Raw genomic sequence first — 22,795 nt, forward strand, 5'->3', positions numbered from 1 at the left:
TCTGTTGCTTCTGTAAGGTACAAGAGGCAATGACTTGTTTTGGTGGATTTTGAAGATTAGGATCTGGCACGGATGTATAGCTGTCAGCTTTCTCTCAAAGATAAAGCTGCTGAACTGGACTGACTGGAAGGAGAGTAACGTTTTAGCAGCTGTTGTTTCATTCATATGTCTTTGCCATAGTATAAATACATTCCCAACACCATATTCAATCATTGATACACACTCACTCAACTGGCAATGCTAATAACAAACTTTTTTGAATGACTTTTAAAGTTTTATTCAAATATCACAATGATAAAGGACTTTTTACTCTACTGCTGTGCTTGCTATGATTATAGGTACTGCTCCCACTGTCTCCAACATGTGTCTCTTATGAGCATGGTCAGTGAATAGAAGAACTTTGGTCTAAACTTAAATCTATCCTTCCTCTGTCCAGGGCTATTCCCAGAAAATGGCAGGTATGGCCTGCACAGCCCTTCAGAATACCTATCTTTAAAAGTCTGCACATGTCTACTCACTAATTATGAGCCACGAATGGCAGTGAGGGTGTCATTATCCATGTATGTGTGTGTGTGTGTGGGTGTAATGAAGCCACACCTGCACACACACACACACACACACACATACAGACACACAGAATGACAAGGTTTTCAGTATGTACATCATAAAAGCTTCTCAGAATAGGCAGAGGGGTTATCCCAAACCTACTCACCTATAGCCTGGAAGGTGATGTCATGGATTTCCATGAAAAGAAATCACGAAAACATCTACTTATTTCATGCAACCATGCAAAATTTCAAAACTGTGCTCCAAACATTTCTGTAGTTATACATTTTTAAATATTTTGCAACTATTAAAATATTATCAGGGTTCCAAATTAAACTGCTTACAATGGCTGAAATCATCTGAAATTGTAACTGTGTATAAATATAATTACTAAGAAATAATATTGTAAAATGTTATAAGAAATACCTTTTTAAACTTGTTTCATGTTAATAACTTTCTACACTGTAAAGAGTGGAACAGAGCAGAAGTTGATTTAAAGTATTTTTGAAGTTTTAGTTGATGTAAAACACTTTTTTTAGTTGATTACTCATGTGAATGAATCAACTAATAATCGATTTTTCAGCTTAAATATGGCCTGTAAATGTGACAAGCTCTAACAGAATGTTTAGCAATGTTTTAACAAACTAAGATACCATTCACCACAGCTCAGACTTTTGAGCTACAGTGAGTAATAAGCAATAGCTCAAAATAAGTTATGTAATAATAACATTTATAACATAGCAAGCTAGTTCACTAGACGAGCTGTGTGTGAATAGGTTTCCAGGAGGAGCGGATGTAAAAACTATGCTTACAAAATGAGTTGTGTTAACTAGTTGTACATAGTTAGCTAGCTAATGTACGTAATGCTGACAGGACAAAAACCGATATGGCTCAAAATATTTCAGTGATTAATGTTAGTAATATAACATGATGAGCTTTAGTGATGTTTGTAAGGTTAAAGTTAATTCATTTTGATACATCCCTTACAGTGCAAACTGCACACTGCACTCTACAGGCATAGAGGGAAAGTTAACACTGAAGGACCGTTCTGCTGCTTCAGAATCAACACCGGCATGTTTTGTTTTCCGGAGATCACAGGTAATGCTGTGCTTTAGTGGAAGTCAGATTTGCATATGCTGTATGTAATTACTTCATCCAACATTTTAAGAAAATGCTCCCAGGCGTTACTTAATTTTTAACTTTCGGTCATAATTGTTCTTTTTCTTTTGCTATCTGCTAAATATGGTCATAAAACTACAAATGAATTGCTGCCCTCTTCAGGTTAAATTGTTAACTCACTCTAGGTTGGACATCACTTTGAAAATGTAACAGAAAAATTGCAGATTTTTTATTGTCAACATTACTGATAATGTTGAATAACTGTTGCATAATTGTAACATATTTATTTTGCATGGCACTGGTTTCATTCAAAGTATTTATTTGAGTCAAATTTGTGTTTGTTGGCTTAATTTGTTGCCAAATAAACTAATTCATGTTCTCATTTTGATTCTCATTCTACCACATAAAGTAATTCACAATTTATTACAGGGCACATCAGATTAATTTCTTTGATATTAATTGTTAAAATTAATATTAATGTTCTTTTTTTGCATTATTTGGTTTTACGCAGTAATCTTTGAGGAGATTGTTCAATAGCATTTTTCTTATCTGATGCCAATATTTAAATCTTGAATGTTGACCTATACCAATATCCAATCTAAATTTTTTCTAAGATTAGAAATTAGCTATTTATAACATCATATAAAAGGATGTCATAGTGAAACTACTAGCCCACAGGAAAAAATACATAGCTAACAACATCACGTCACACAGTGTGAGCGTGTGCCGTTTCAGGGCAGATTTGTTATCAGATTGGATCAAATTCATTCTTTTATGTCCAAGTCAGCATATCTGCTAGTATTGGCTTAATACCAATATCAATACTGAGCTCCTACATTTCTATCAAAACTATGACTTTTTCATTTCTGCATGCAATATTTGAAACTATATCAAAATTACTTTAAAAAAAGCTAAAAGTTGATACAGTATTTTCCAAAACCTAGTTCTATGTCCTTCAAGAATACATAACCTACCAAGCCCTAGGAGAGTTGTCGTAGAATGACCCAGATGTAAAAAACAGTGCAAGGTATAAGAAAAGTTGGTCAAGTTTAAAAAAAAAAACAGAAAAAGGCAGTGGCTGCATTAGAAGAGCAGGTTAGAAGATAGCTGCTGCATTAGCCAGTGGCTTTGAACTTTACTGAACCCTACAGACTACAGAAACCTAAGCCAAAATATTATTAATGACAGTATGTTTTCTAAGCAACTCTTGGACACAACACAGTACAGCACAATTTTCCATTCAAGACCCTTGTAGCACTCTCTGTTCTGTTTGTTGAAATCAGCCTCTTTGGCAAAGTGTGTGTCAACAGAATACTAGGGGAGAGAGAGAACGAGAGAGGACTGAAAGTAAACATGTAGTTGCAGAAAACATCCAAACATCCCATCAGGCCACTAACGAAGTCGCCTCTTAGTGAAAATGGAAAAAGAAAGTGGAGATTAGTTTAGTTAGAAGTGTTTATTCAGTCCAGAGCCAGTACATATGGAAAACATATGTAATGGAATGACTCAAACAAAGGTTGTGGAGAGAACTTAAATGATTCAACAGCAGCGGTTCCATTCTGCTGAGCCGATCAATGCCTGTATTTTCACTCTCAGGCCTGAACTGAGTGTTGCTAATTGGAAAAAGAATGTAAGATTCACCCATCCACAGTGTGCAAACATCAGGGTGTTTGTCGAGGTGATGGCTGTATTTCAGGGTCAGTTTGGGAACGAAGGCTTATTTGCCAACAAAACTCTGGACAAAAGAGAAGGGGGTCCTTTAATGTAAGTCAGCGTTGCGATAAGGAATGCAGGGATCTCTTCAATAGGCCACCAACAAAAGAATGCTTTAAAGGTTCTCCCAAGTGGAACCCCAAGAATGAAGTTAGCAGTGACGGAGCCTGACTGGCATTTTTCATGTCCTTGGTTTTGAAAAGAATGTGTGTTTAATGTTAATCAAGTTCTTTTATCGCACAAACAGATCGGTAAGATGAGAGCCATCTGTCTCAGTAATGCACACTTAAATTACTCAAAGCAGCAGCTAAGAAAGCTTCACCAAAGAGCTCCACTGTCTTCCTATGCATTAAGTCAGCGAAAAGCCCAATAAAGCTTACATTCCTGCACAGGACACAGGCCATTTTTCTTCTCTGAGATTTGTTGGATCAGCTACTGAAGGACAACTCATAGTGTATAGTGTACATGCTTGTATTTTCTCCAACATTTTCCAACAGCTGTCGCTTTGGCATAATTCTAATTAGCAAGCACAACATTTGTGCAAATCGTCAGGTTTCCAAGATTTCTGGACAATGCTGTGGTCCAATCTGTATACCCATTCTCAAAATTCCAGTCAAAGCTATGTAATTCATCTTCAGGATAGGAACTGGAATACTAAACGTACAATGAAACTTTTATATCTTTGTTTTTTTGGTCAGTTTCCTTCCATTGTTAGTCTTAACCAGTTCCATTTATTTTTTGTCTTTTCCTTTTCATGCAATCTAGAGGAGTGATGATTTGCAAATGCAGGTGAAATTTTTAAATCTATTTCTGAAAAGCAAACCTACAAGTCACAGGAAACATCATTTAAGCTGAAAATTGAAACTTCTGTATCAGGAGCCAAAGATCCTGCTTTGATAGGAACTGATGCCTCATTCACTTAATATTCTCGAAGGACTAACCGTAAACGTGCACCCTCCACGTAACAGGATCGAAATGAAAAGCTGGATCATCTATAATGCTTTAAACTGCTAAAACGACCTTTTAACTGAGATGTTCTCCACAAAGGCAAAAGGACAACATCATTAAAAATTAATGACCAGGCTTAAGTATGCATGCCAACAAAACCACATCCAAAAAAAGCTACTGAAAAAACCTGAGCAAAAAGGGTTTCATCTAGACTTTTTGTCTTCCTGAAAGTGGCTATTTGCTCTGTACTTTTTATAGAGATGGTGAAATTTCCATGTGTCACCATTCAAAGTTGCCAGTCTTTGTCACTCACTCCTATAAACCATCTTAGTAGCACTGTCCTATTAACTACAGGCAGTTTTTTTTCCTGGCGAGTAAAATGAAGGCAGAATGGGGAAAGAGCATAATGAACGGGTCCGGAGGCTGTTTGTTCCCTCTTGGCTGGTTTTAGGTGGGTGGAAATTGCCGTTTGGAGTGACAGACTGCATATGTTTTTCTAGGCCACCTGCTCTCTGGGGGTCTGGAAGGAGTGGTCCCATGAGGAGAAATCGAAGGTGTACAGGATTTACTGCCATAATGTTTTCTATCCTGACATTACAATCTCTAACTTTTGGGGATTTCCAATGAAGCAGGAAAAATACATGACATCTTGAAAATATTACAGCTACTTTCAGAGATAATCCAAACCACACTAAACAGTTACAGCTCATGGGTATTGGCTCTGACATCTCTTGATGGGGATCTGTAGCATCAAATATCCCTCCTAAATCCTAAATCCTCCTTTCTAAATTATCTGCTGTCAGGAGGGAGAGAGTGCAAATATCTCCAGTGCTTCTCTTATTCTTTGAAAAAGGTGCTGCACTTGTAAAAGTTTTCTGTTCAGCCATTTTGGACCATTCTGTTTGCAAAAGAACCCTTTTTGGTGTCAGGTTAAATATGATTTTTGGGCTTCTGCACAGAAACATTATGAGAAATAGTGTAAACTAGGGCTGTACAATAAGGACAAATACTTGAACTTTGATCATAGAGTTACACATTGTGAACACCTTGCAATATATTAAAAACTACACTGGTGTCCATGGACATGGGTAACAACTGACCTGCATCACTTTGTTGGTTTTTAGGAATATCATAAATACCATCAAAACACCCAAAGAAATACATCTGGAATTGTGGTGGGTCAAAGTGCTCACAGTACACAGTTAAAACACTGTGATTCTGTGATATCAGGATAGCAAAGGCCAATAATCAGAACAACAGTTAACAAACAATATATTGTGCAACCCTACTGTGAACCTTCTTTAAGTGAAGGGGAACTTGATCATTTAAAGAACTTAGGGACGTCTTATTCAACAGTACAATAACAGAATACTGACAAACGTCAGCAACATTAAAGCCTGCAGCATGTTGAGTTCAGTACACCGTAAAAATGTTTTGTCAGTTCAACCTAAAAAGTACTTAATATGGTAGCAAGCAATGTAAAAGTTTTTTTTAACTCAAACACTTTAAAAGAAACAATGCAAAACAAAAGGAATAGGTTAGATCAATAAAAGCAATATTATACAGCAATTCAAAGCCACACTCCTATGTTTCTAGTCCATAAGCTATGGTGATGGTCTTGGAATGAGTTTTTCTTTGACAAGCTTTTGTTCTATGCTGAGGTCAAAACACACCTCATAGTTTTTGGTTAAACTGCAAGTGCATTTTTATTTGGGTTTTGGTTTATTTATTAATAACATTTTTTTATTCAAAGTACATTTGAGCAGTCATTTCGGGTGCACCAACGGTAAAATGGGTAGTCTTAGACCTGCTGGGCCCAATCATACCCCTGCCACTGCAAAGAACCCTAAGGAACAATTTAGAGGCCAATTTTTTCATGTTAGAAAGGTTACCTCCAGAATCCCATTATCAAATTAAAAGCATTTACAGTGTACCGGTTTCTACTGCCTTTCAATCTGGCAAGGAAATTTTGAGCAAAGGAAAGAATGGCAAAACAAGTCTGAAGCCTGGCAATTAGACCCCTGAGGTGAGGAAAGAAGGAGAAGTATTAAGTGCCATCACCTCTCTGTATGAGCAGGGTTAGGTTAAGAAATGTCTAGCTTAGTGTTAGCACTCATTAGTGCCAAGCGGTCTCTCGAAGAGAATTCTGCTGCTTATTCAAGGAATGGCCCCCAGGGGCCAAAGAGAGCACGAAAGGGGTCAACAAGGGTCATGTTTCCACCTCCAGTATAGAAAATATTATAATCATTGACCAGATGCCCAGCCTGTACCATTAGAGTGTTAGTTTCTGTCTTAACCCTTTAATGTTGAAGTAAAAAAGCAGCTATTTCTGCATTTTAATCCACTTTTTTCCTAATGTGTAAAGTACATGACCTAACAAAGCTGAACATTAATAGATTGAGAGTCCACACTTCCTCTTGAATATGTATGTATATAACTTACATGCTAGTTTCATTAATTATAGTTACAGTAGTTACTGAAAAAAAGGTCTTAAGATTAATAACTGAACAATAATCCTAGGATTCAAAAGGTTAATTATTACATAACAAAAAATTGCATGTGTTAGATAAATTCAGCTTATGCAGGAATTTTTGCCACTTTCCTCATCTTTCTTGTGCTTATATGCATGAACAGCTCTTTAGTGCCCTGAGGAGTACTGAGTGTCTCTGCAGACTGAGAAAGAACATCTGAACTGCCTGAAGGTGAGCCACTGACACAGTCCAAGCATTCGTCTTTCAGAGACACACTGGTCTAAAGCAGAGCTTGAGTAAAGAGCTGGAGCTAGACAGTGACAGACTTGCGGTGTGTCTATCACACACAAGGTCAGATACACTTACAGAAACACTTCTTTTTTAATTAGATGTGCTAACAATAAACACTTTTAAATCCTTAGATGTCTACAGTTATTACTGTCTTATTGCTATGCATTCAATTTACATTATTATTTAAATGAAATGACTAAGGCTGGATCAAAATTCAATATCTTTATGGTATAGACTGTACTATACTACAGAGAATCAAACACTGAGAAAAATTCACTACCATATTTCAGTAACTAAGTAGTCAGTCTTGGCATCGGTGAGCCAATAAATACGCTTGTTCCAAAATCTAGACTGCTGATTGGGATGCAATCTGTATACAAGTCATTGATATTAGCACTTCTTGATTAGTCTGTAGTCCACTGCGGTTAGTAAATATACCCAATTCCAGCACCTCAGCACTATTGTGAGTGAAAATAAAATACTGAAAAAAAATATAATTCAGTAATCATTATCAAAATAAGGTATTGATATCAAAACATTAACAATATTCAGCCCTGGTAATTACATAATTCTATAATTAAATGACAAAGCTAGTTACATAATGAATTTTTACCTAGAGTTTTTTGTCTGCAGCTCTATTTGAGCTAAACTACTTTTACCAGAGGAAGTCCAGAAATGCAATCTGACTGGCCGATTCATTCAAGATAAAGTATCTACGTACCTTCCCCAGATTACCCCACATAGCCCGAACTGAAGCACCATAGGCTGGACAGTCTTGTCAATGTTAAGATTATAATTAATTTGGCCCAACAAACAAATAACAAAATCTCTAGTTAATGTTAGATACAATAGCATTAGGCTGGTAAAGTGGGCTCATTCAACTTAACAAATAAAGCTCAAAAAGACATAACCGGCACTGGCCTGTTAGAGGTGCTGTCAAGATATTTCATTTCTATTCTCCTTCTAATTAGGCAATCAGCAAAAACGTAAAATTGATCTATGATTGTTTCCCATAGCAGCTTGGAAAAACAGCTTTTAGAAAGCAGTGTGTTTTGTATGTGTCAAAAGTGCATCCAAAAAAGTCCATGACTCAGGGTTTAGAATGGTTTTAACATATATGTAAACTCCCTACTGTCAAACAGTTAAGTTCACACCACTGATGAGTGAATCATGGCTCTTCTCCAAGACCACAGTTGGCAGCTGCACAGGAGTGTGCAGTGCGGCTTTAAAAGCAAGGCGGCGTAGTGAACTTTGGAGTCGTGTGCTAAGCCTTTCCACCTTAAAGATCGGATTCAGCACCCCTCTTCAAAGGCTACAGAGGGCCAAGTGGCTGGTGTAGTAGTGATCACTAGCTTAAGTCATAGGGGCATTTTCACCTTCACAGCACTGCGGCTGAGTTGGCACTAAACATCCAATAACTCCCAAAAAACGCAGGCAGGAGCTAAAGCTGTGCTACCAGTGCTCTATAATATATTGCCATACGGACAGTCTTAATAGTAAGTGGGTGGTGGTTCAGCAGACACAATACAGGTGCGTCTGCCTCCAATGAGGATAAGCACAGGCCACGCCTCGCAGCACGATAAAACTAGAACTCTTGCATCATGTAGAACTTATGTACTGCACCCCTCACCTCACATACACAAACTCTGTCTCTGTAATCTCTCCCCGCCCTCCCTCAGCAGAGCTCCATCCCTCAAAGTGGCGCTGTTGTGTTGTAATGCTCCAAATCGAGGTGCGGAGCATTAGGAGGACTTTACTCAGGGGTGGGAGCGCACAGGCCTTCCATTGCATTCCGACACCTGTTTCAATGGGCCTTGCTCTTTTCATTTACACGATAAACACTGAATTCCTATGCAATTACCCACCCCCAACAACAGACTCGACTATTCATAGCTCACAGCTGTTTTCCAACATCAGGGTGCTTTATGATGGAGCACAATTTTATGTGTCATATTTTACTTTGCTGTTTTCCAGGATTAAGTGCAGTGAGCTATGAAGTGGAGCTATGATGACCGTGCATATGTTGCTAACAGGAAAATCAAGTAGGACAGTGTTGGGCATTTCTCCACTGACTTCATGAAAGCCAACAAAAGTTGTAATTCTTGGCTGCATAACACACAGCTCAAAGGTGTTGTTGGGGGATAAATGAGGGCACAAATCTGACATCTTACTCTGGAAACAATCAGAAGACTGGCACTGACTAGTGTAACACTTCAGTGAGCTCAGAATGGTTCCTGCACAAGTATTAGAGGGCTTTTATTGCCCTCTTTCATATGACTTCATGGTGTGATGGCTTCATTTTTCTCCCCATTGTCAGCGCTCTCGGTAAAAAGAATAGACTTGCTGGTTGTCCACAGGCTGTGAAAGAGACTACAGTAGGTCTTTGGTTGGCTAGGGCCCAAGAATCCTCAGAATGGGGGCTTAATACCCCCCTGGGCTGACAGCTGCAGGGATTAGCCACCCTTGCTCACTGTCATTGACGCCCCTGTATTGTGCCTTTCCCTGTAAAAGTGGCACCAGAATTAGGAGGGGCTAGAGTTGGGCGACTGGGGGGTTAACATTCTAAAGTCTCGTCAGGTGCTTTTGCTTTTGAAGTCCATGGAGATACGCACAAGCATAGTGAAGCCTTGTGATTTCTTTATTTATAAATTGCAGAATGTAATCAGCTAGTGTAATATCTTCCACTGACAGCAGCTGGCATCATTAGCAAATGAGCTACCATCAACAATAAGTGAACTCTGTCCTTTTTCTGCAAAAATCCTAAAAGGGATTGCACTTAACTTCTCCTTCTGCCTTTGCTAGGCTTACAAGAACCTTCTTTTTCTAATGACCACTTCAAAGCTGCCATTTAATCCACCACTTCAAAGATGTGTGGTGGCAAAATTACATACAAGTTAAATATTTGAAAATCTGTATGATATTAATATTTAATGTAAAACAGACTACAGAGAAAAGATCTACATTGGTATACCAGTGTGGGTGCCATACATCTGATTTTTTTGTAGCAATACTGAGATATAACCGTAACTTAGTTAACTGTAATGTATGTCATTTGCTGTGTACTTCAGATCATTTTAAAACACTAGGGGTGGGAACCTCTAGGCAGCTCACGATTCGATTCGATTACGAATGCATCTTTTTTTTTTTCTATACATCATTTCTATTTTCTCACTGTCTGAGGACGTGGTAGTTTTAAAGCAAAGTATTTGTAATGATCCATAATGAATTTACTTCCAATATCTTTTATTGATAAATCAAATGGAAGTGATGTGGCAAGTGAACTGGAAGGCTCTCATTCACTGCCTTTGGAGCACATGAGACGCTGCTGCCACTCATCTGCGATAAAATGCGCAGTTACAGTCAAATAAGACCCAGTGGTAATGGATGTCCACGCAGCACGTTACAGCCGTCCTACCTGTTTTTAGTGACTTTATAACTTTAGTTTTGGTCTCGTTGTAGAGAAAGGGGTGGGGGGGATCGCTGTGTCAGTAAAATATCTTCGAGATGTGACGTGCAACATTGTGCGAAAGCCCTGTTTCGCAACGACTGAGAACCGCCGTGCAGACTGCAGGTCACATAGCAACGATGCGTTATTCGCACTTATAAGCAGCGCAGTTGGTTTCCTGACAAGTTAAATCTGCAACGAGAGACTGTCAAACAGTAAAATGTTGCAAAGATGAAGTCGCTTCTCTTCCAAATCTTCTTGTTCCACCTTAAATGGTGCCGCATTTACATTCAGCGCCTCAGTCAGAATTTAAGGTGGAACGGGAAAATTCAAACAAGAAGCTGGAGAATAAGAAGCGACTTCAGCCTCGTAAGACAGCCGAACATTGAGAGACATTTTACAAGAAACTGCTCTAGTTTTGAGGAAAAGTTTTCTGGCAGAAATGGGAGGAAAGCGGCTGTAGGCGAAGCTTAAAGCAGAGTAAAGCAGATCTGCGCTCTCGTTTATATTGTTTAGCCTATACTAGGACATTATCACATACTGACACATACTGGACATTAAATGTTGTGGCTCCCAAGGTGGTTTGATTTTTGTTGAAAGGACAAAATGGTTCTTCTGAACATTTGGGTTGTGACTCCTGATCCAACCAGGCTTTTAATGCAGAGGGAGCCGGTCGGATTTCTCGCTCATCCAGAAGTGTTTTTGTTGTTTGCCGTCACAGACTGTCCGGGCGCTGCACTTACCCACTTCCAAGTTCCGCCTTTTGCGTTCCGTCAACATTACGTTCTAAATTAAATATTTAGAAAATCGATTTTTGACATTTGTGAATCGATTCAGAATCGTTCACGTCCGCATCGCGATGCATCTAAGAATCGATTTTTTCCCGCACCCCTACTAAACACTAAATGAATAGTATGTTTCTGTCTAGTTAACATTTACAGAACTAGTGCTTCTCTTGGCATAATTCTAAATGAAGCTGAGCAGAACAGTCAAAACAGGTTGAATCAGGTTACAACATTGTAACAATATTAATGCAAACTTAAAGCAATATTCTGTCAAAAAATCTAATTTACAATATTTCCTACATACTCTAAGTGTAGTCGATCAGCCAAGATATGTTTGGAGTCAAAATTTTGCTTGTCCGTGGAGCTAACGCTGTTAACAAACACTGGAACTCAATAGTCAACCAAATAGCCCCAAACTGTTACCATAAAAATACATCACCAAAACTTCTCTTAACCTGCTCTAACTGCAAAAAGGTCTTAATTAAGGCCACTTGTTCGTGTGGTTTAGGACACAGTATGACATACTGAAAGCTATAAAAACAAGCCTTCAAATCAAATCAAATGGAATAAAAAAACACAAACAGATCCTAAGTGGCGAAACCATGTAAAAGTGCTGGCCCCATCACCAGGAGATCGTTCAATCCCCAGTGATGCTACAGCCATCCGTGGCCAGGAGTCCAAGAATTGGTTGGTCCTCCTCTCCCCCCATCAGTGCAATGCTAGCCTGTTAGTTGACGTAACAGACCCAGCAATTAGTGTTTTCCTCCAAGCGTGTTCAGCTTGCAAACTACCAAAATTTAATGCCGCTGTAAGTGGCAGTTTCAAAAGACGCAGTGGCTGGCTTCACATGGCTTGGAAGCTTATGTTTGCCTTAGCCCTACTAGTGCTGGTGGTATTGTGTGTTTGGGGAAGTCCTAACTATTGGGTGGAATTGGATATGTCTAAACTGGGGAGAAAACTGGAAAAAATCCCAAAAATGAAATAAGAAAAAAGAACAGCCCAAAAAGGCAAAGATAAAGAAGACACATGGCAATGAACAATCAGTCTTATTTCAGATGGAAGTAAAAACGTAAGTGGGAGAGAATCCGTCTCTCGAAGGCGAGAGATGAAACAGGAATTGCAGTGAGACAGTACTTATTAGAAAAGTGGCACGCTGCCACCTCCACGGCGGTATCACTAAATTATCACTTGTGCCCCCACTTCCCCCTCCTCTTGACCCCCAGAGTCAGTGCTTGGCCCCCAGCTGACCCCCACCAGCGCCACAGAAGCTGTCATGACAACCGTCTCAAGAGGCCTGTTGTATTTGTGGAGAGCAACGAGCGTGTGTATGAGTAAGTCCGTATATATGCATGCATGCGTGTGTGTGTGTGTGTGTGTGTGTGTGTGTGTGTGTGTGTGTGTGTGTGGAAGAAGGGCAGCCTGGCAACTGGCTGAAAGCAGAGCCATAGATGACAAATGTGAGGCAGAGAGTGTTGCTGAAGTGATGATGAATAAAACCCAGGCAAGTATCTAAATGAGTATCAGGGCAAGCAAATCCATCTGACTTCAGCCCAGCCTGAATTCAGAGGCAGCAGAAAGTAGATTTAAACCTTTAAACATCAGAATATCTAGAGAAGATGCATTTGTTTGAATTTTCATTTCTAGCAGAGAACTAAAGCAGCAAAAAATGCCACAAATATGATTAAGCATGGTGGTGAAGGTGAAATACAGTTTAGAAAAACAGGAATTTTACATAATCAGTTTAAAAAGTATGAGGAGGAGGTTCGTTGGAGTAATGAAAGCCTCCAAATGTGATATCAAAGAGGCTGCTAACTATCATACAAGCTGAGAGAACAAGCAGTCCTATGACCAGAATGATGAAAAGTACTCTGGGTTAAACTTGGAACAATCTGCAAACGTGTTTTTTGGAGCTATAAATATTACTTATAGTGTCTCTAAAAAATGTTATGGAAAAGTAACCTGATCAATATTTATGAACCTTGTGGAAGCTGCCGCTTATAAAAGTGATTAGTTATTCTAACTCCCATACTCTATTCATCATAATGACCTAAGCTCTGTGCTTTCGCTTCTTTCATACTGCGTACCACAGACTCCAACACTTATTTACAAAAAAAGAACGAATGAAACTCAAAAATGTACATGGAAATAGAAACGTACTGGAAATTTATTGGAAAAAAAAAATAAGATGTTAAAATCTTGACTGAAGAGCTACACACTATATATATATATATATATATATATATATATATCACTGTTGTTGGAAGAAAACCTTGTATCTCCAAAATGACAACTTTACAGGAGAAGGAAAAAACCTATTTTACTTTTAATGTGAGTGAATGGAACCAGACTTTTTTCCAAGTGATTGTGAGCTGTTTCTTTTAGTCCATTCTTCATGAAATTTACAAACAATTTAAAGGGCAACAGACATTTTCAAATTACCCCAAAAACTGAAAAATGACAAAAATGGAGATACAAGGTTTTCTTTCGACAGCAGCTATATACACAAATATATTCTATCGGTGTCAAAATTTGTGTACTGCTATGAAACAAGAGTGGGCAATATGAACTGAAATTTACATCACAATATTTTCTGGTAGAGATGCATTGATACGGGAAATGCGGAGCGAAGCTGATATCCGATATTTTTCATGTACCTTGCCTGCTCTTCTGGAGTACAATAACTACAGCATCAAATGTTAGTTTGAATTATCTGTCAAAACTGATCATCTGTCCGATGTTGATTTTTTTTTTAATCAACTGATCACCAGGGATGCAGGAAGGTGTTTTGCATTACGGGTATTGTAATTTTTAATAGCGTATACATGATGAACACCATGACGTCATGCTAAATACTATGTTTTTTATCCTCTTTATTTGTATTGTTTGAAGAGAGACAAGATTCTGCTGTACACATATAATTGACACAGCAACCACAGCTGATACACACCTTGCTGTCTCTGCTCTCTATTATAGGACAAACTTTATGCAAATGAATTGAAGTGAGCATCAATCTGTCAAGATCGTTGACGTGAGACAAATGACCATAGTCATAGTATATATGTGCACATTAGCAGGAGATTATTAGAATAGCTGAAAAAGGATGGGAGTAGGAGATCATTATGTTGGTTGAAAATGTTATGTTTTAAAACAATATTAGGCCACTTTCAGGCAGAATACTAGCCTACAACTTCCGCTTGTGTTCTAGCAACGCGCTCAAAGTAACATGTACAAGGTTTGCGGTAAAGCAACTCGCTTCACTTTGTGCAAATGCAGTGTTAACATACACAGTGCGTGACTACGGCAGATTTTGAACATATATAAAGAATAAAATAAAATGAAATAAAAACACAAACTCCACCCTACAGAAAGCACATTTTGGCCTTTTCTATGCTCAAAATATTTTCAGGTTCTGTTCTTTTGTTATTTTTTCGAAATCTGAAATCTGGGTGTGCTGCAGCAGGGGTGTTCACTGCTCTTCGCTAACGTGTAGTATAATATCACCACTGTTGGAACATAAGCCCTTCATATTATATGAAAATTTCATGATGAATCAACCGACAGAAATAATACAAAATTATATGGAATAAAATCTTGTAACATTAACTTACACTAAAAAATGAGGATGTTTTTTGCTACTGAAACAAAACAGTGGAAAAAACGCAGTAGGCTAATAGCTATTCTATGCCAACAGTGCAAATAATTGTGCAAATGTTTGTGTGATACACTTTTTCTTGAGCTTTGAGCTTATAAGAATGATTTAAGCCATTCAAGTTCATCCTAATTTTGTCTTGGGTCATATTTGCAATTATGGGGTAATTTGTGATTACTAGGTAATTTCTTCTCACTTATCATGGTATTCACAGTATGGTAAAATCTACACTTTAGGACAATGCCATACCGGCATTCACATTTATACCAGCACACTGCCCTGGTTTCTGCCCCTACATTGAATGCAAATACAGTAGAAACATAGCCTACTAAATGTGCTAACTACTGAAAATACACTTTGGAATTTAAAAAAAAAGTCAAAACCAAAAGAAAACATGTAGAGACTGTCCACATCTATAACAAAGAGCCAACAGAAAATGTGAAATTTTCTTGACAAACTAAGCTAACATCACACAAACATGATGATATGTAGCATCTAGCTAAAGCTGCCCATGATTGACAGGATAAATATTTCACAAAGCTTGTCAGTGATATCACAACATGGACTGGTGAGCTTAACCAGATAGAGCAAAGTCCTGAGGGCAAGATGCCTCTGTATTGATTTTTTCCCTCCTCTTTATTCTTCAACCTCGATTTTAGCTGTATCAATAATTGATGAGACAGCATCCCGCTTCGCTTTCTGAATTCCACTGAATTTCTGTCTCGTGTGTTGGTTTAATGATTAACGCCAATATAGTGGTGCAAATTCTACAATGATGCAAAAATACAAGTCACATTACAGGGCCTGTCTTGCATTTTTGATGCTACATGAAGTGCACATATAAGCCAAACAGCAAACAATCTGACTGCTGATTTGGATCATTTTCTTTAGCAGAAAGAACTTCAGCTTTAATCTTAAATGCAACACATACTGTGTTGACTTTTTGGAAAACAGAAAGATTTTTAAATTGTTTTCTGCACCTTAAAGTTCAACAACTGGGTTTCTTTCCACTGTGGGTTGGATCACATCATCAATGGACTACCATGTTTTTCTTGCACAGTTTGAAGTGTGAGCTGCTTATTTGAACCATCACCAAACCAAAACCATGGCAAAAGTGCCAATAATATCACTCGGATGATACCTAAAACTTTAAGTACAAGAATACAGTTATTTTGGGAAGCTAGATCTCTGACATAGCACTAAAATAACTGCACAACCTTCATCACATCAGAGCATAGGCCTTTACGTTGTATTGGTTAGAGATACAATGACACAGTATTACTTTTCTTTTCGGATTCCGATACGGACGCTGAAACCTTGAGTATCATCTGACACTGACACTAAAACGATATTACAATATTTTTTCTTTAAAAATTATTTAGTTTTTAAGACAGCTATTTTTCAGATATTCAAAAAATCCTGCTTTTCACTTTTTACAGTGTAGCTAGCTTCTCATTATTTTGTAGCCTGCTGTAAACATATGTGGTTAATCATGTGACCTACTTAGCTTTACCTTATTTTACACAAGCAATTCTGTGATATTTCAGACTAGATATGTTACATTATGAGGACAGATTTATCATTTTTCATCTCATTCGATCCATTATTTTCTACTGGAGTCGGCCTGGTACCAGTACTGGGTATCAGACCTGTGTAACCACTAGTAAGACTAGAAGTAAATAAAATGATCCATAACCCAATGCAGTTGCTAACTAAAGCTGGAGAGCTCGAGAAAAAAGGCTGCTAATGAAGTATCTGGCTCTGACATCAGCCTTTAATTTAATCTGTCTGGGCTTAAGCTAGAAGTCTAAGATCTAGGTACCTGTAGGCTATAGTTATAGTTAGACAGAACTCAGAGTAAGACGTTATTAAAACCCCTTCATTATCCATGCTAATTTCTAACTGAAAGAAAAAAACACATTTATTAGATTGACTGTTTTAAAGAGTCGACCGCTCCGGTTGGCAAGAGTGATAAACTTCCATACAAGCACGTCCTTTAATATTCAGAGTGAAGGACACTCAATTCAAAACAGCTGTAATCTGAAAACCACTAAGAGGTTTGTCATGTTTTCATCATCCTGAAGTGCTGCTGCAGAGTGCTGTACAGCAAACTCCACCAAAAAGGTCTGATAAAAGTAGCTAGTCAACCTTCAACACATTACTCACAGTAGATATATGAGCAAAACAAAATACTAAAGCAAAAACTGACTAAAATACTTCACCTCTTCAAGGACAGATCCTGAATGCTGTGTAAGTTCAAACAGCATTAACTGCTCTGTGATGTGGGGTCAGTCTAACTTAAAGTGGTACATATTTCATGTCAGTTCGTGTTGTATGCAAAATTGAAGAGCAGAAACTAGCCTGTGTTTATGCTAATCACGGTTTTGATATCAAGAACGGTTATTACATCGGACATCACATCAGCTTATGAGCACACAGGTCACAAAAAGGGAAAGCGTTTAACTTTTACGCTTTTAACTTTAAATAGGCCTACATAATGCATAACCACTTTAGCCAACGTGGTACGTAAATGATTCATAAACTGAGCTGACAAGAACACGCTATGTGCATTTCGACATTTCAGAGTAGAGGAAAAAACTCAGTAACTGCTTAATGAGTTTAAACGGAAAATTAAGACAAAACCTGGTAGAGAGTCCACAAAAATAGCTTTCACTCAAATTAAAGACAAGTTGAACATTAGTGCTCTGAATAACAGCAGAAGTTGACCGTTTCTACGATTAGCGTTAAAGCTCGCCGGTTGAGAACAGGTCTAACAAGCGCAGTCGCAGGTTTAACGTTAGCCTGCGCACAAACGGAGTCACCGCGGCCAACACCAACAGCTTATTTCCCCTCTGACAACAACTGAGAAGAGCACTCTCACGGCACCGAGAGCAGAGTAATTTCACTCAGCAGAGAGCTTTCCTGCTTCTGAATTCGCCAATTCAACAGAAAGTGACTCACTTCTGTGTCAGGTAACTCCAGGCGGAGCGTTAGGCGTTACATTCCGCGGTGGTGGTGTTGTACGGAGCCTCTCCACAAACTCTACAGATTCGCCCTCGCGCGCACAAACCGCTCACAAACCGCCAGACGCGGCGTGTTTATGTCCATCTGATGCTGGTCTTTTTCCGCCGGGCTTCTTCTCGCGCTTGGCACGAGTTCCCCAAGTTTTCCAGTCGTCACCAAGAAAAAGTAATTTTCGCCAGACCGCAGACAGCTTCAAGAACTCTGTCACACTTCCATCTCCATAGCGCCTGATGACCCGTCCGTCCGTCAGAGCTCCAGAGCCGTCAGGTGTGTCTGTATGGGCTGAGCCGTGTGTTGTAGCTGTAGCTCCACCGCTGCCACTCCTGCCACAGCCTCCCTCCCTCCTCAAATCCGGCAGTTAACCACATCCATGCCACTGTGAGGAGACGGAGGGAAAGTAACAATACCATGAGCCTCACACCCAGACTGAAGTCTCCTCAATTAGGTTAATCCCCAGCTAAGAGAACTGTTCGCTCAGTGAATCTTTCAGTGTAAAACCCATTAATTATAACCCACTGACGACTTCCCAGTAGGCCTGCTGCCTCAGATATTTTTATTAACTCTCAACATCTCCTATACATTTATTACATCTTCAGTTTGAGGTGATGTTTTAAATTCTTTTTATGGTGAGGTTCATGGTTAGGATATCACCCTAAGGTTGACGGTGCCTTCAGAATATCTTGACAGTCCATATAACAGCCCTAACACCATTCAATTGCCTGGGAAAATAGAGTTAATGGACTTCAGTAAGTTAAATCTAAATTGCACTACAGTGCATTAGATTCTAAATGAAACAATGACAATGAGGTTAAACTGCACAATGTCAGTTTTAAGTTGACAGGACTTAAATCTGTACTGGGTAAACCTTTAATCAATCACAGCCATTTTATACATAGCCTCCCACTTTTAAAAAATTGTTAAATTGACGTCATTTTAAATTAGAGTTTATATGTTGATATTGATGAGTGTTGATACTGAGCCAATTGAAGCAAAAAAAGTTTGGATCGGATCTTGGCAAGGAAAAACAAAGAAAGAATTCTTTTCCAATTCTGTAAAACGATCCAATTCTGTAACAAATCTGGCCTGAAATTGCACACACATTGTGTAATGTGATGTTGTTTGCGCGTATTTTTTTCTGTAGAGTAGTGGAGTGTTTGAGTAGTTTGAGCATGACAGCCTACTTTTAGATGTTCAGATATTTAGATCTTAAGTTAAATAGATAATTTTAAAGCTTACTAGTTTTTAAAGAAAAAACTGTTGGATTGGTATTGGCTGATACTCAAGGTTTCAATGTTGGTGGCAATGTCGGAAAAGAAAAAGGGGTATCTTGAGATCGCTGTCTTCAATAAAATGGTTATGTTAGGTACTTATGTTAGGTCCTTTGCAGTCAGCAACTGTCTGTTATCTGTAACCTATATACTATTCTCTTTGGTAACATTCTGCCAAGTCATAGATGCCGTAGCAGTATGTGTCACAACATTGTCTTGCAATTGAATCTGAGCAGTTAAGATGCTTTGGTTCACTTCCAAATCCATAACATTCAGTGTGTTTCACAGATAAAGTGCTTTGGGTCATGAGCAGTTCCTCTTTGTCTCCAGACTTTCCTCATTCCATCACACTGATACAGGTTAAGCTTCTCCCAAGGCCCTGCAGTCTTTTTTATGTCCTTTTCAGCAAGATGTAACTTGGCCTTTCTGTTAAACCCTCTGAGGTCATGCTGGTGTACTCTTCTCTTCAAGATGTGTCTGACACCTCTGCGCCTACATCCTCTTTTTTACATTCCACACATTTTCTTCATGACTGAAAATCTTCTTTTATCATTGTTACTGTGGTCCTTCATGGTTATCCTACGTTTGTTGGCTATTGTGAGTTTTTACTTCTTAACAGCATAACAAAACATTAATTTTGAGGCAAATCATGTTTTGACTATGTCTCTGATTGATTAATTCTGATTTTTCAGCCTCATTAAATTCTGCTTTACTGGAACTGGTAATGCTTTTGTCCGCATGTTGAGAGCAAACAGTAAACAGCAACTCTAGGATTTTTGCTGTCTCTTTTATGCATAAACTAATGATAGAATGACTCACAGCTGGTCAAGAAACAACTAAGCAGCAAACAGTCCTATTACTTATAGTCCCCATAAGTAAAGGGACTATGTATAAAATGGCTGAGATGCCTATAGAGAAGACAATACTATGGGTCTAAAAGGATGTGTAGCTGTTAAGAAGTTATTACTGAGAAAAGAAAATAGAGAGAAAAAGAAGAAGAAGCAAAGCAAAGAAGCTGCTGGAGTTCTCAGAATAATGGCCTGACCACTCCAGAGTCCAGACCTCAACATCATTGAATGTGTTTAGGATTACTCGGATCGTGAGCAGCAGAAAATGCAACCAACTTTTAAAACTGAACTTTGGAAGTAGTTTTCTGTTCAATATACAGTACTGTGTGAAAATTTTAGGCACCTGAGAAAATTATATTTAAATAGTTCTTTATCTGAGCAGTAAGAATTTCTGATCAGAAAACAATAATGTTAGAATATACACAAATAACAGTAATACAATAAGTAGTGATTTTGTGGACAGTGTTCGCTTAACCATTTCCAGACCTCCCCTCATAGAAGCCTGGTATTGTTTGTAGTTATCACTGTTTTGACTAATCAGTGCATCATTACATTAAATTAGGTGTGCTGCCAGTGGAATTGAAATGCCTGGACCCAAACCACTGTTTTTCTTACTTGCTCATGAGATATCAGCTACTTTTATGAAAACAAAAAAATTTTGTTACTTCTTCCTGCAATAATATTTACTTTTATTTATTGTTTTTTATTAGTTTACATATTCTAATGATCTATATGGTGCTTTAACAAGCCAAAACAGAACTGTATAGACAGATGGTCTTAAGCCAATTGATTACTTTTCCACAAACTGAAAATTAAACAAATGAAGGGTGGTCTTACTTTTGCACAGTTTTACTCTGCCCTCCACAAATATTGGCACCCCTGGTAATCATAAGCAAAATGAGCTGTAAAAAATATTCTTAATTACATATTCTTTTTTATCTTTCATTCAAAATATTAGCAAACATATAACCTTTACTTAAGTATGATGATTAAAAAGAAAAATTGAAAGAAAAGTCTAAATCTTGTCATGAGAAAAATTGCATTCTTAAATCTATGTGTGCCAAAATTATTGGCACCCATAGAAATTCTTAAGAGTGAAACCTAACTGAAGTATGTTCCCATTCATATCTTACATTTTTAAGTTCACCTGGGTGATTAGGAACAATTAAATGGCCAACCATGACTTCCTGAATGGCACAAACCAGGAAATGGCTACAAGAAAATAGCTAAACATTTCTGCTATGAGGTCAATAATTCAGAAGCTTAAAACAACTTGAGATGTTAAGAATCTGCCAGAAAGAGGACACATGGCTATACTGACCCCACGCACAGTGAGGAGGATGGTTCAAGTGGACAAAGAATCTCGAAGGGATTTGCAGACATTAGGTATTGGGGTCACAAGGTCTCCCAAACTACAATCAAACACCCCCTTTATAACCACAAGTTGTCTGGGGGTTGGCAGAAGAAAGCCTCTGCTGTCAAGGACCAACAAACTCAAGCGCCTAGGGTTTGCCAAATGTTACTGGAACTTTCAGTGGGACTGTGTTCTATGGTCAGATGAGACCACAATAGAGGTTTTTGGCAACAAAAACCAGAGGTGAGTTTGGCGTAGACACAAAGATAGCCGTGCAGAAAAGTACCCTCTCCCCAGTGTGAAGCATGTGGTTGATCTGTGATGTTGTGGGTCTGTTTTTCTTCCAAAAACCCTGGACAATTTACTTGGATTCCTGGTATCACAAACTCCATCAGAACTAACCAGCAGAAATAAAATCCAAACCTGACTGCCTCAGCCAGGAAGCTTAAACTGGGCCATAATCTGGATCTTCCAGCAGGACAATGATCCAAAGCACACCTCAAAATCAACACAAAAATCGTTCACTGACCACAGAATTAAGGTTTTGCTCAGTCCCCAGACCTAATTGAATATTATGGGCTTTCTGCTGTTGAAAGTCAGTAGAAAGCCAGCCCATAGAAACCTGTGGTATGAGCTGAAGAGGAGACTCAACAGTGTGGTCTTAGATCCTTTGCCATGTGTTCTCCAGTCTCATTAAGCATTACAGGAGATGACCCAGAGCTGTTACCTTTGCAGGTAGGCTGCACAAGTATTAAATAAAGGAGTGGCAATAATCATTGTACTTCAAAATATATATATATATATATATATATATATAATATATATATATATATATATACATATATATATATATATATATATATATATATATAGTATATATATTTACTATATATATATAGTAATGGTAAGTGCCTTATGAACATTAATGCAATAGATGTTCCAAATCTTTACTGCATATCAGAAGGGTGCTTCACCCGTCTGTTTGTGTTTCATCCGTGGAATAAACCAGCGCATGATGAACTTAAAACATGATGCATTAAGCAGTCATTCTTCAAGACCTTTAAAACCAAGAGAAGAATCAATTCTAATTCCAGTGCAATAATGCTGAAACAAGTGTAATTTGTTTTCTCTGTTTTGTTTCTGTCAATACTTTGCAGCATTCTGAACATGTAATGTAAAAGCTAATCTCCCTGTATATGTATATATTAATATCTCTTTGTTTCAGCTGCTGCTAATGCATTCCTGAGCTTGAGAGTTTGAAAAGCAAAGCAGTTAGAGAAGTTATCATTTGAATATTGATGTCAAGAAAACCTCTGTTTTTGTCAGGTTTGAAT

At 38.2% G+C, this 22,795-nt stretch overlaps 1 protein-coding gene across 2 annotated transcripts in view; it reads right to left on the minus strand.

Moving 5' to 3' along the window:
• Window positions 1-18,417, minus strand: part of sema3gb (sema domain, immunoglobulin domain (Ig), short basic domain, secreted, (semaphorin) 3Gb) — a 52,660-nt gene extending 34,243 nt beyond the window's left edge. For both annotated transcript variants that reach the window (XM_036578415.1, XM_036578414.1), the window contains exon 1: window positions 17,929-18,417. The gene's annotated coding sequence lies outside the window, so the exon portion shown is untranslated. The remainder of the gene's footprint in view (window positions 1-17,928) is intronic.
• Between the last annotated feature and the right edge of the window lie 4,378 nt (window positions 18,418-22,795).

The sequence above is a fragment of the Colossoma macropomum genome, unplaced genomic scaffold (genome assembly GCF_904425465.1).
Source record: "Colossoma macropomum unplaced genomic scaffold, Colossoma_macropomum, whole genome shotgun sequence".
Taxonomy (NCBI): domain Eukaryota; kingdom Metazoa; phylum Chordata; class Actinopteri; order Characiformes; family Serrasalmidae; genus Colossoma; species Colossoma macropomum.